General features: G+C 44.6%; 3 non-coding genes across 3 annotated transcripts; 1 reads left to right on the plus strand and 2 right to left on the minus strand.

Annotated features, from left to right (window-relative positions):
- The first annotated feature begins 28 nt into the window (after positions 1-28).
- Positions 29-100, plus strand: trnaq-cug (transfer RNA glutamine (anticodon CUG)). The gene has a single exon. It is a non-coding gene; the product is annotated as a tRNA-Gln (tRNA).
- A 6,958-nt stretch (positions 101-7,058) lies between these two features.
- trnae-uuc (transfer RNA glutamic acid (anticodon UUC)) lies at positions 7,059-7,130 on the minus strand. The gene has a single exon. It is a non-coding gene; the product is annotated as a tRNA-Glu (tRNA).
- A 1,355-nt stretch (positions 7,131-8,485) lies between these two features.
- trnan-auu (transfer RNA asparagine (anticodon AUU)) lies at positions 8,486-8,559 on the minus strand. Its single transcript has one exon. It is a non-coding gene; the product is annotated as a tRNA-Asn (tRNA).
- Between the last annotated feature and the right edge of the window lie 3,105 nt (positions 8,560-11,664).

Here is an 11,664-nt window from a genome sequence, read left to right on the forward strand (position 1 = left end):
CTCATTTAAAGGTGGCGGGTGCGTTTCTGGTTCTATGGTGTAATGGTGAGCACTCTGGACTCTGAATCCAGCGATCCGAGTCCAAATCTCGGTGGAACCTTGCTTTTCTTCGCGAAAGCTGGTGACTGGTTTGCTGAAGGGACTTTTAATTAAAATTCCCAGAAAGTGGAATTCCAAGCACTGAGGAAATTGCAGCAAATTCCAGCGCAATCACATTGCAGGCGATGCAGCGAATGACTCTCCTGGCGTCATTGTTTCACCCCCAGAGCACGATTGCTCAAGAATCCAAAGCGCTGAGAGGCAAAGAAGCCACAGCGGGCAGGGGGCCACATAAAGGTGCCATTCATTCACTCATCTGTTCCAATTCTTTAAGAGTTCGGACGGCGAGAGTCCAGAGTGCGAAACGTTTCACCATGGAACCGACAGCACTCTGACCTAAGACATTCGGCCTTTCTCCCAAAACGCACCTACACACAGCACACATATACTCACACACTTGATTCATAATTACCAGTCTTCAGTCGAATGGTTGCTGTGCCACCAACTGCTCCTTTCTTTCAACACATGAGTTAAAGAGTAGCGAAAAGATGAAAAACACGTACGTTGCAGGCATCTGGCGCCAGAGGCTCAGCAATGGGCATTGTAATAGCAGGTGAATTGTCTCTCGATTCGTACTCTGTGAAAAAATTAAACGAACTACCCTTCAGCAAATCAATCATCAGCATTGGAAAAGAACATCTTCCACTGAGATTTGCACTCCAGTTCCTGTATTTATAGTCCAAAGTTGCTCACCATTACACCACGGAACCCGGAACAACGCAGCCTGCTGCAAATGAACTGTCAAACATAACTATTTCTGCTGATTTCACCCGATGCGGCTTGCCATGAAATGATTTGCTCTCGATTTGGGGAACTGTGTTTTCTGAGATTTTCTCCTATCAACGATGGCGCATAACGCCACGTTGTTGTCGTACTTGCTGTTGCTGCCAAAGTGAATGTTAGAGGTCAAATTCTTCGAGTGACCATTTGTCGATGGTGGGCGTGTTGTGGAATCTGTCGTGTAACGGTGAGCACTCTTGACTCTGAATTCAGCGATCCGAGTTCAAATCTCGGCAGAGCCTTGCTTTTCTTTGCTTAAACCAATGAATGACTGGTTTGCGAATGGGCATTTTATTAAAAATTCGCAGGAAGTGGAAATCTAAACACTGAGGAAATGTCAGCAAATTCCACCGCAATCACCTTGCAGACGCTGCGTCACTGGCGTCACTGCATTAGTCCAGAGGACGATTGCTCAAGAATACAAAGCGCTGACAGACAGAGAAGCCATATTTGGCAAGGGGTCTCCTTACAGGTGTCATTCACTCAGTTACCTGTTCCATGTTAAAGAAGAGTTTGGAGGCAAGAGTCCAGAGAGCTAACCGTTATATCATGGAGCCGACAACAATCTGACCTGAGACACTAGGGCTTTCTCCCAAATCAGACACACGCACACAAACACACCCACATAAATATATATATATACACACACACACATATATACACTTGCCCAATAATTGCCAGACTCCAGACAAATTGTTGCTGTTTTTGTGACACCAACTACTCCTTACGGCACGGTAGCACAGTGGTTAGCACTGCTGCTTCACAGCTCCAGGGTCCCGGGTTCGATTCCCGGCTCGGGTCACTGTCTGTGTGGAGTTTGCACATTCTCCTCGTGTCTGCGTGGGTTTCCTCCGGGTGCTCCGGTTTCCTCCCACAGTCCAAAGATGTGCGGGTTAGGTTGATTGGCCAGATTAAAAAAAAATTGCCCCTTAAAGTCCTGGGATGTGTAGGTTAGAGGGATTAGCGGGTAAATATGTGGGGGTAGGGCCTGGGTGGGATTGTGGTCGGTGCAGACTCGACGGGCCAAATGGCCTCCTTCTGCACTGTAGGGCTTCTATGATTTCTATGATTACTTTCAGCAGAGTTAAATAATAGCGAAAAGGATGAAAAACACTGACGTGGCAGGCATCTGGCGCCAGAGGATCAGCAATGTGCATTGTAATAGCAGTTGAACTGGTTGACAAATTGTCCTCCTGATTCGTACTTTGTGAGAAAACTAAACGATATGTCCAGACGCTGCGTCACTGCATCAGTCCAGAGGACGGTTGCTCAAGAATACAAAGCGCTGAGAGACAGAGAAGTCATACTTGGCAAGGGGTCTCCTTACAGGTGTCATTCACCTGTTCCAAGTTAAAGAAGAGTTTGGAGGCGAGAGTCCAGAGAGCTAACTGTTATGTCATGGAGCCGACAACAATCTGACCTGAGACACTAGAGCTTTCTCCCAAATCAGACACACGCACACAAACACACCCACATAAATACACACACACACACACACACACACACACACGCACAAAACACACACACACACACTTGCTCAATAATTGCCAGACTCCAGACAAATTGTTGTTGTTTTTGTGACACCAACTGCTCCTTATTTTCAGCAGAGTTAAAGAATAGCGAAAAAGATGAAAAACACTGACGTGGCAGGCATCTGGCGCCAGAGGATCAGCAATGTGCATTGTAATAGCAGTTGAACTGGCTGACAAATTGTCCTCCTGATTCGTACTTTGTGAGAAAATTAAACGATATGTCCTTCAGCAAATCCATCGTCTGCATTGGCAAAAAAAAAGGTTCCGCCGAAATTTGAACTCAGACCGCTGGATTCGAAGCCTTCAGTGCTCACCATTACACCACGGAACCCAGCACCCGCTGCCAAGTTACGAATGGTTGCTCAAATATTGTCCCAATTTAAGAACAAAGAACAAAGAAAATTACAGTACAGAAACAGGCCCTTCGGCCCTCCAAGCCTGCACCGACAATGCTGCCCGACTGACCGAAAACCCCCGACCCTTCCGGTGACCATATCCCACCATTTCCATCCTATTCACGTAGTTGTCAAGTCGCCACTTAAAACTCACTATCGTATCTGGTGATTTCGTTTTTGATCAGCAAGGTACAAAATTCGTCTCAATCTACAATCCCATGAATTACTCACAGCAATTCATATTTACATTGCCCTTGCTGGTTCCTCCCGTCAAAATGAGTGAGCTACCTTCAACTGCATTAAATTTCACTGTCGCTCACCACATTCAAAGTGCAATGTTAGCATCGTCCTGTTATAATCCTGATTGTGGTAAAATGCTGAACAACATCAGATTATCACAGCTCTGCTTTCGTCACACTGGAAGCCAATGTGAAAATACGAACAATTTCAAATCTTAACAGACCGGAAGGAGTGCGTGACTGTTGATAATTGGCGCTGTACACATTGCCGTACTCAGTATCTGGGAGAATCAAGCAAACGAGATCCTGGTGGTCCAGTGGTTCGGATTCGGCGCTTTCAGGGTCGCAGACTGTCTTAAATATATTAAGATTTCATGTTTTTGATCAACAAACATGTAATACTTCCTGGTCCAAAACAGCTCTGCCAGAATCAGTGGAGTTGAGATTTGTAGTTTTGCTTCCGAGTTGGAAATGTCACTTGTGCAACAGGTTAAGAACAAACACAAATAGTAAAGGACAGTGACAGGTTGCAGAGCGCTGCCGATAGAGATGGTGATACAAGGTATAATCTGAGTGGTAATGGGTCAGATTTAACCGTTTGCATTGACAGAAATATCACTCATTTCGGGATAAAAATCTCGGGGTACACGACAAGACTCCTCTCACTGAATTTACCACTAAACTATTTGATTTCGACTGATTGCAAACAGTTTTCATTCAGAAAGCAGTAATTGTGAGATTAACAAAGCGGGATGGAGTAAGAGTCAGTTTGATTGGTGACGCTGCCGGAGGAATGGAGAGCTGGATTTCACCCAGGAAAGCAGCAAAGTCTAAAAATAATGAGAAGCAACCAATGGTACACTGGTCCATCATTCCATGTGTCAGTCAATCCATCCTGTTATGCTGTCTATCACAGATCTTCCATTTAAAACTCTTTACTGAGTGTTTCCCGTCTTTAATGCTGCAATGACTCAACAGCTCAATTAATGTTTCGTGAGAAACGGGAATCATTTTGAAATGTGAATGATTTTGAATAAAAAACACATTTGGAAACTTTTCTGCCCGGTCTCAAACCGGGGAACTCTCGCGCGTGAGGTAAATATGATATTACTACACTACAGAAACATCACGTGCGCTTGAAGCAGTTCTGGTTCACTGGGGGAACAACTAACCTCGTCCGACAAGCCTGTCAGTTGCTCACTTTACATTGCGTCTGCTGGTTCCTCTAATCAAAATGAATGATGATACATCCTACTGCATTCACTTTTAGGAATCACATGTTTGACTGAAGGTGTTCATAACGTTTATAGCAATTTAAGTGAAAATCTGACAGTGGGGGGATTTGATCTCACTCCTCCATAAATATGACTATATTAAATTTGTGTGTTAGACTTCCCTGCAAGGACACCGACAGAAGTAATTGCTATCAAAGCTGGTATTGGCAGTGAACAGAATCAATGGAGTTGAATTAAATCACATGTCCCATTGAGTCTCCTCCGCCATTTAAAACCAGGGCGGATCCCCAGCTCAACAATTCAATGAAACTTGGTTTCACCCAGACAGAGAGAGGATAAAAGGAACAAAAACAAAAGAAGGGAATGGATAGTTAGACTGAGACAGGGAAGGACTGAGGCAGATCTACAGAGAGAAAAAAAGATAGAGCCAGATTGGGGTAGATCCTGAATGGAAGAAATACACTTTACTATTCCATATGATTTCAAGAAGAAAATATTGAATGCATTGGTAAGAGCAAATGCTACAGCCCTGAAAAATATTCTGACAATGGTGCTGAAGAATTGCGCTTCAGAACTTGCCACAACCTTACCTAAGCTGTTCCGCAGGCACAGCACTGGCATCTCACCGCCAATGATACAATTTTTCCAAGATTGTCCGGTTTACAAAATTCAGGTCAAATCCAACGCCGCCAATTACCACCATTCTACTCTTCATCAACAGTAACGTGACGGAAGGGACAATAACCAATGGTATCGGGAGGCATTCCAATGCAAACTGGAGGAACATCGCCCGAAACCCCGATTCGGCATTTACTGCGTTCATGACTTAACATTGAGTTCAACAACTTCAGAGCATCTCCTCTCCTCGATCTTCACCCCATTTCCATTTATTTTGTTTTATTTCATTTTATCTTATTTATTTTTGTTATTTTATGTCTTATTTTATATATATATATTTATGTTTTAATTTCCATGTTTTGCATTGTGTATTTAAAATCTCACTTTCCATCTTGTTGCCCCTTCTCCCTCCACCCTACTCGGGCCGTCTCTTACATTTTCTTCGTCCTGCCATTTACACATTCTGATCTCTTAATGGGCAGCCAGCAGCACCGTTCTCAGCCATGATCACTACCATTTAAATTCTCTTTTTTATTTATATGTGACACCTTTGTCACCCATCCCACACCCATATCCCTCACCATTACAGTATCAATCTCGTACAAATTTCTTTGTCTTCAGCTCTGACGAAGGGTCATCCAGACTTTGAACGTTCGCTCTATTTCCTATTCACAGGTGCTTTCAGACCTATTGAGATTTTCCAGCATTTTCTGTTTTTGTTTCAGATTCCAGCATCCGCAGTAAATTTGTTTCTATCAAGAGGCATTTGTCAGACTGACTTGTCCCTGGTTTACGAAAAATTAATGTGAAATAGAAACAAAGCGCCAAGTTAGCATGGACATGTTAGTTTAAAATCCTTACCGGCAGTTTCCCTGGTGGCCTACTAGTTAGGATTCGATACTTTCATCGCTAGAGGTTCGATTCCCGGGCAGGGAGTGGAAGTTTATTGTTTTCTTGCAGCACATGGTTTAAGTGGAGTTGGAATTACTTCCTGATCCAAAACCTGAGTGATATTGGTGCCAGTTTCAACAACGGAGAGAAAAACCCGTACCTTCCCATAATCCCGTCAATTACCCACAGCAATTAAAATTTGCATTGCCTCTTGGTTCATCCAGTTAAAATGAATAATGATATATTCTCATAGAATCCCTACAGTACAGAAGGAGGCCGTTCGGCCTATCGAGTCCGCACCGACCACATTCCCCCCACGCCCCATTCCCGTAAACCCACATATTTACCCTGCTAAACCCGCTGACATTAGGGTCAATTTAGCATGGCCAATCAACCCAATCCACACACATCTTTGGAAAGGAAACCGGAGCACCCGGAGGAAACCCGCGCAGACACGGGGAGAGCATGAAAACTCCGCACAGACAGTGACGCGAGAAATTTAACCTTGTATCCCTGGCGCTGTGAGGCATCAGTGCTAACCACTGTGCCACCGTGCCACCCATTCTACTGCATTCAATGTTGCTGCAGCTCACTGCATTCAAAGAGCAGTGTTGGTATCAAGCTGTGATAAACCATCTTGTGGTAATTCTGCTGAACAACATTAACTTATCACCGTCAATGGACGGTGGGTTCCAGCCCCAAGTTGGGTGCCATTGTTTTTAAACTCTGCTGCTTTTCTGGGTGAACACCAGCTCTCTATTCCTCCGGCAGCGTCACCGCTCAAACTGAGTCTTTCTCCATTCCGCGCTGTGAATCTCACAGTTACTGCTTTCTGAGTGAAAACTGCCTCCACTTCAAAGAACAAAGAACAAAGAACAGTACAGCACAGGAAACAGGCCCTTCGGCCCTCCAAGCCTGTGCCGCTCCTTGGTCCAACTGGACCAATCGTTTGTATCCCTGGAGGTCGGAGAGTTTACTGTGTAATTCAATGAAAGGTTTTCTTGTCATTGAGCCTGAGATTTGGACCTATACCTGCGAGATATTTGTGTCAGTAGAAACAATAAAACTTACCCCATTAACAGCTAGATTTTACCCCGCATCACCATTTCTATCGTCAGCGCTTTCCAGCCGATCGCTCTCTTTTTTAAATCTTTTCACGTGACATTTCCAATTCCGACGCCAAAGAGGAAATCTCCCTGATACTGATTCCGACATAACGAGTGGTAATCATGAAGTAACTCGGTGTTTTTACACAGCAATAAAGAAAAATTCCCTGACCGGGAATCGAACCCGGGCAGCGGCGGCGAAAGCGCCGAATCCAAGCCACTAAACCATCAGGGAAGTTGAGGCAAGCTCTTTAAAAAAATGATTTATGCATGAGCCTTTAATTTTTATTTCAGACGTTTTATTCACCAAAAACAAGTTTCTATTTTAAATTGTCATGTTTAGATCGAACGCAAGTGACTGCATCAGCCAATGAAAACAGCGATTCCTGTTCGCTGGAACATGAAATCGACAGTGAGGTGAAATAGTCCCGCAAGCTGCTCATGTGACACTTTCAATTTCCAAAACCCACCAAACCCATCACTGTGGCTTTTGTGAAATTTACAAAGTAACACACGGCAGGCATTCATCACGGATGGCAACTGGCACAACTCATTTACGAAACATTATCCTATCGCTTCTCTTCCTGTTTCTGTCGCTGACTGTCATCCAGCTCCCTCTGGTTGTCCATCTCCCAGTGTCAATTCGCTGCTTGATACAGACACAGAGAGTTGGTGAACCCGAAAGCAGGGAACCAGGAAAGCAGGGAAAGCGAATGTATGACACACAGCATTGAGAAGAGATGGAGTTTAGAGATAACAGTACAAAGAGACAAAGAGATCTCATCTTCCTGATCCAGTTATTGATTACAGGAATGTACAGAGTGCCAATTATCCACTGTCACGCTCTCCTTCCAGCCTTGAGCATGGAGTTAAGTTCTGAAGTGTTTGAAGGCTTGCTGCAGTTATTCAGGGTTTTGTTGAGACTACATTTGGAATAGTGTGTGCAGTTTGGATCTCCACATTTTAGACAGAATAAAAGCAAAATAATGAGGATGCTGGAATCTGAATCAAAAACAGAAAATGCTGGAAAATCTCACAGGTTTAACGAGAAAGGATAGATAGCATTGAAAAACTGCAGGGATTCTATGATTCTATGGGTTTGATAGCGTTGAGGCTGAGACATTATTTTCCCTGATCCGGGAATATAAAACAATCTCAGGATAAGGCGCTGATGATTTTGGACTGAGGTGAGAAGAAATTGATTCACTCAAAGGGCAGTGAATCTTCGGAATTCTCTACGCCAGAGGATTGTAGATGCTCCATCATTGAACAGATTTCAGCCTGGGGTTTGACAGGTTTATGATCTATCCAGGAATGAATGGAAGCAGGGATATGGAATTGGAGCAAATGCTCATCCACGAGTTTATGTTTCGATTGTAATCTTTTAAGTTTAATGGTATAATGGAAAGATGTAGATGATGTTATATGTAATATGTTTGAAGTCAATCGGCATTAAATAATGTTGGTAATACCAGATAACAGTACAGCAGGTAACAATTGAGAGCTATTTTTTATTGACGCCCACGGACCCACTGCCAACCCACAACTGTTTACCTATGAATGCTGATGGCGAGAAAATAGTGAAACCGCCGTCCCTGGGTGGTCTTGAACCACCAAGCTTTCAGTTAATAGCTGAACGCGCTAACCAATTGCGCCACAGAGACTGAGATAACAAATGCGACAGATATTCTAAACTGGAGTGTCAATGGCCAGAATTCTATTTCTGCACAATTTGTTCCAGAACTGCAGCATGACCGCACCGTGTACAATTTTATACTGGTTTCTTTGGTTACGTTGATCCCGGAGCATTGCTGTAGTGTGTTGGTTATTCCCTTTCTCCTATGAATGTGCAGGTAAAATGAATCCATGTGCCTTAGCACAGGGAGGAATTCAATGGGAGGGAACGGAACTGACCACCAGAAGACCGAGGATCCAATATTTTCCATTCAGTCATCAATAACACCATTCCCAGCTGCACCCCCTTCCAAATATTGCGATCCATTTCCCTCAGGATCTGTCCAAAGATTTAATATTTTCCTTCTTTTCCCCTCATTTTGAACTGAGATTCGCTTCAATACCCAACAGAAATTGAATTGCAAACCTGAGGGCTAACCGTGGGAAACAGGTCTCTGGGTAAAACAAATGTTCATTTTCAGATTCACAGCACTCAGCTTTTCACTCAGATGAAGGAATTGATCACTGAAAAGCTTTGGAAACTTGGTGTGAATATTGATTGTGACTCACTCAGGTATTGTGTAAATGCTACTCGAAGGTTCAATGAGCGGGATATAATCTATGTAAGTTTTGCTGAGCTTGTGTTCGGTGTACTGGGAGGTTGTTTGAACCGGGTTGAATTTTGTGTCAGGAATGTGCAAGAACCCGCTGATTGAAGCTGCAGCCGCCGCCTTTTGCCGGCAGCGCAGTGGGTGATTGGAGAATGTGGGCTAAAATCCTGCTGCGTGTCCCTGTCTCACTCACGCGGAAGAGAGAATCATTGATGGAGTTACTTCTCCGACTGAAATGTTGCTTTGCGTGACTGTTAACGGAGGTAGCTCCGCAGGAGCTATTAATAATCTGATGCAAAGTAATATGGAGTAGTACTCCAATGGCGCAATCGGTTAGCACGTGGTACTTATGCAATAGTGTTGCCAGCAGGCTATGCCGAGGTTGTGAGTTTGAGGCTCACTTGGAACAGATGTGTTAGGTGAGGCGATGGCGTGCTAGCATTCTCGCTCGATCAGGTAACAGTCTGGGGACCAACATGGCAGCTTTTGAAATTTGAATACAATAAAGAAGATTGGAATTAAGAATCCACTAATGACCATGAAGCCACTGTCCATTGATCCATGATTCACTCATGTCCTTTAGGGAAGTTTCTTCGCTGATCTGGCCTACACGTGACTCCAGAGCCACAGCAGAGTTGTTGCCCCTCAACTAGGGATGGCCAATAAATGCGGGTCAGCGACGCTTATGTTCTACGAACGAACGATAAAGCCAGAACGTGCAGGTTTGAGAGAAGCTTTCTAAACCGTCAGAGATGGAAACGGGAGTAAGTGAAAAATATTGGGTTTGAGTGTGCGCAGAGAGATGGGGAAGTGTAAAATACTGTTTTCAGTTAATTTTCAACAATACATTATAGATTTTCACTCTGAGTTTAAAACAACGTAGAGATGCATTTGCAGTCGCGACTTTCTACTGTAAGCGGGTGATTGGAGACTGCGGCAAGAAATCCTGCTGCTTTTCCCTGTCTCACTCACTGTGGAGCCGGAGAAGAGAGAATCATTGTTGGGTTTGTTTCCCCGTCTGCAATGTGGCTTCGAGTGACTGTTATTAACGGAACACGCGCTGTCGGAGCCTTTAATAATCTGACACAAATCAATGGCATTCAGCCGGAATCTGCAGGTTTGCGGGAAGCTTTCTGAACCATCAGAGCTGGAAACGAGAGTCAATGAAAAATGTTCTGTCGGGTGTGACTGTGTACCGAACTGTCAAGGGGAAGGGTAAATGTAACATAGTGTCAGATACAGTATTCAGTTAATATTCAACAACAAACGCGGATTATTGTTATTTTCCTCACTTTGAGGTTGAAAGTATGTATAAATGTTTCTGCCCGTTGTCAAACCGGGAATATTTTGTTAGGTGAATGTGGCAATCACTACACTACGGAAACAATGCGGTCCCTCCACCCTGGAAGCTTTGAATGAATCTGTGCCAGAGGTCACCATTGCAGATGTCAGAGCAACTTTCTGAAAGGTCAACCCACGGAAAGCAACAGGCCCGGATGGGGTACACGGACGAGCACTCAGATTCAGCGCGGATCAGGAGGTGAGGGGATTCACAGACACCTTCAATCTCCCTTTACAACAATTTGGGGTCCCTATCGACCGTCATCCCAGTACCAAAGAAAAGCCAAGCAGCGTGCCTCAATGAATACCGTCCGGTGGCTCTGACATCCAGTGCTTTGAAAGGCTACTAAAAGAACAAAGAACAATACAGCACAGGAACGGCCCTTCGGCCCTCCAAGCCCGCGCCGCTCCCTGGTCCAAACTAGACCATTCTTTTGTATCCCTCCATTCCCACTCTGTTCATGTGGCTATCTGGATAAGTCTTAAACGTTCCCAGTGTGCCCGCCTCCACCACCTTGCCCGGCAGCACATTCCAGGCGCCCACCACCCTCTGTGTAAAATATGTCCTTCTGATATCCGTGTTAAACCTCCCCCGCACCCCCCTCCCCTCACCATGAACCTATCACCCCTCGTGAACGTCACCACCGACCTGGGAAAAAGCTTCCCACCGTTCACCCTATCTATGTCTTTCATAATTTTATGCACCTCTATTAGGTCTCCCCTCATCCTCCGTCTTTCCACACGTGGCACGAATCAATTGCAGTGTCCAGGACTGCCTGGATCCACTGCATTTCTGGTTGTACCATAGTTTGCTATGGTTCCTGCTCTAAGACCGCAAGAAACTACAAAGCCCACTCCATCACGCTAACCAGCCTCCCACCCATTGACACTGTTGACACTTCCCGCTACCTCGGCAAAGCAGTCAGCATAATTAATGACCCCATGCACCCCAGAAATGATCTCTTCCCCCTTCTTCAGTCGGGAAAAAGATACAAATGTCTGAGGACACGTACCAACCGATTCAAGAACAGCTTCTTCCCTGCTGCTATCAGACTTTTCAATGGACCAATCTCGCACTAAGTTGATCCTTCTCTACACCCTAGCTATGATTGTAACACTGCATTCTGCACTCTCATTTCTTTC

Source organism: Mustelus asterias, unplaced genomic scaffold (genome assembly GCF_964213995.1).
Source record: "Mustelus asterias unplaced genomic scaffold, sMusAst1.hap1.1 HAP1_SCAFFOLD_525, whole genome shotgun sequence".
Classification (NCBI taxonomy): Eukaryota; Metazoa; Chordata; class Chondrichthyes; order Carcharhiniformes; family Triakidae; genus Mustelus; species Mustelus asterias.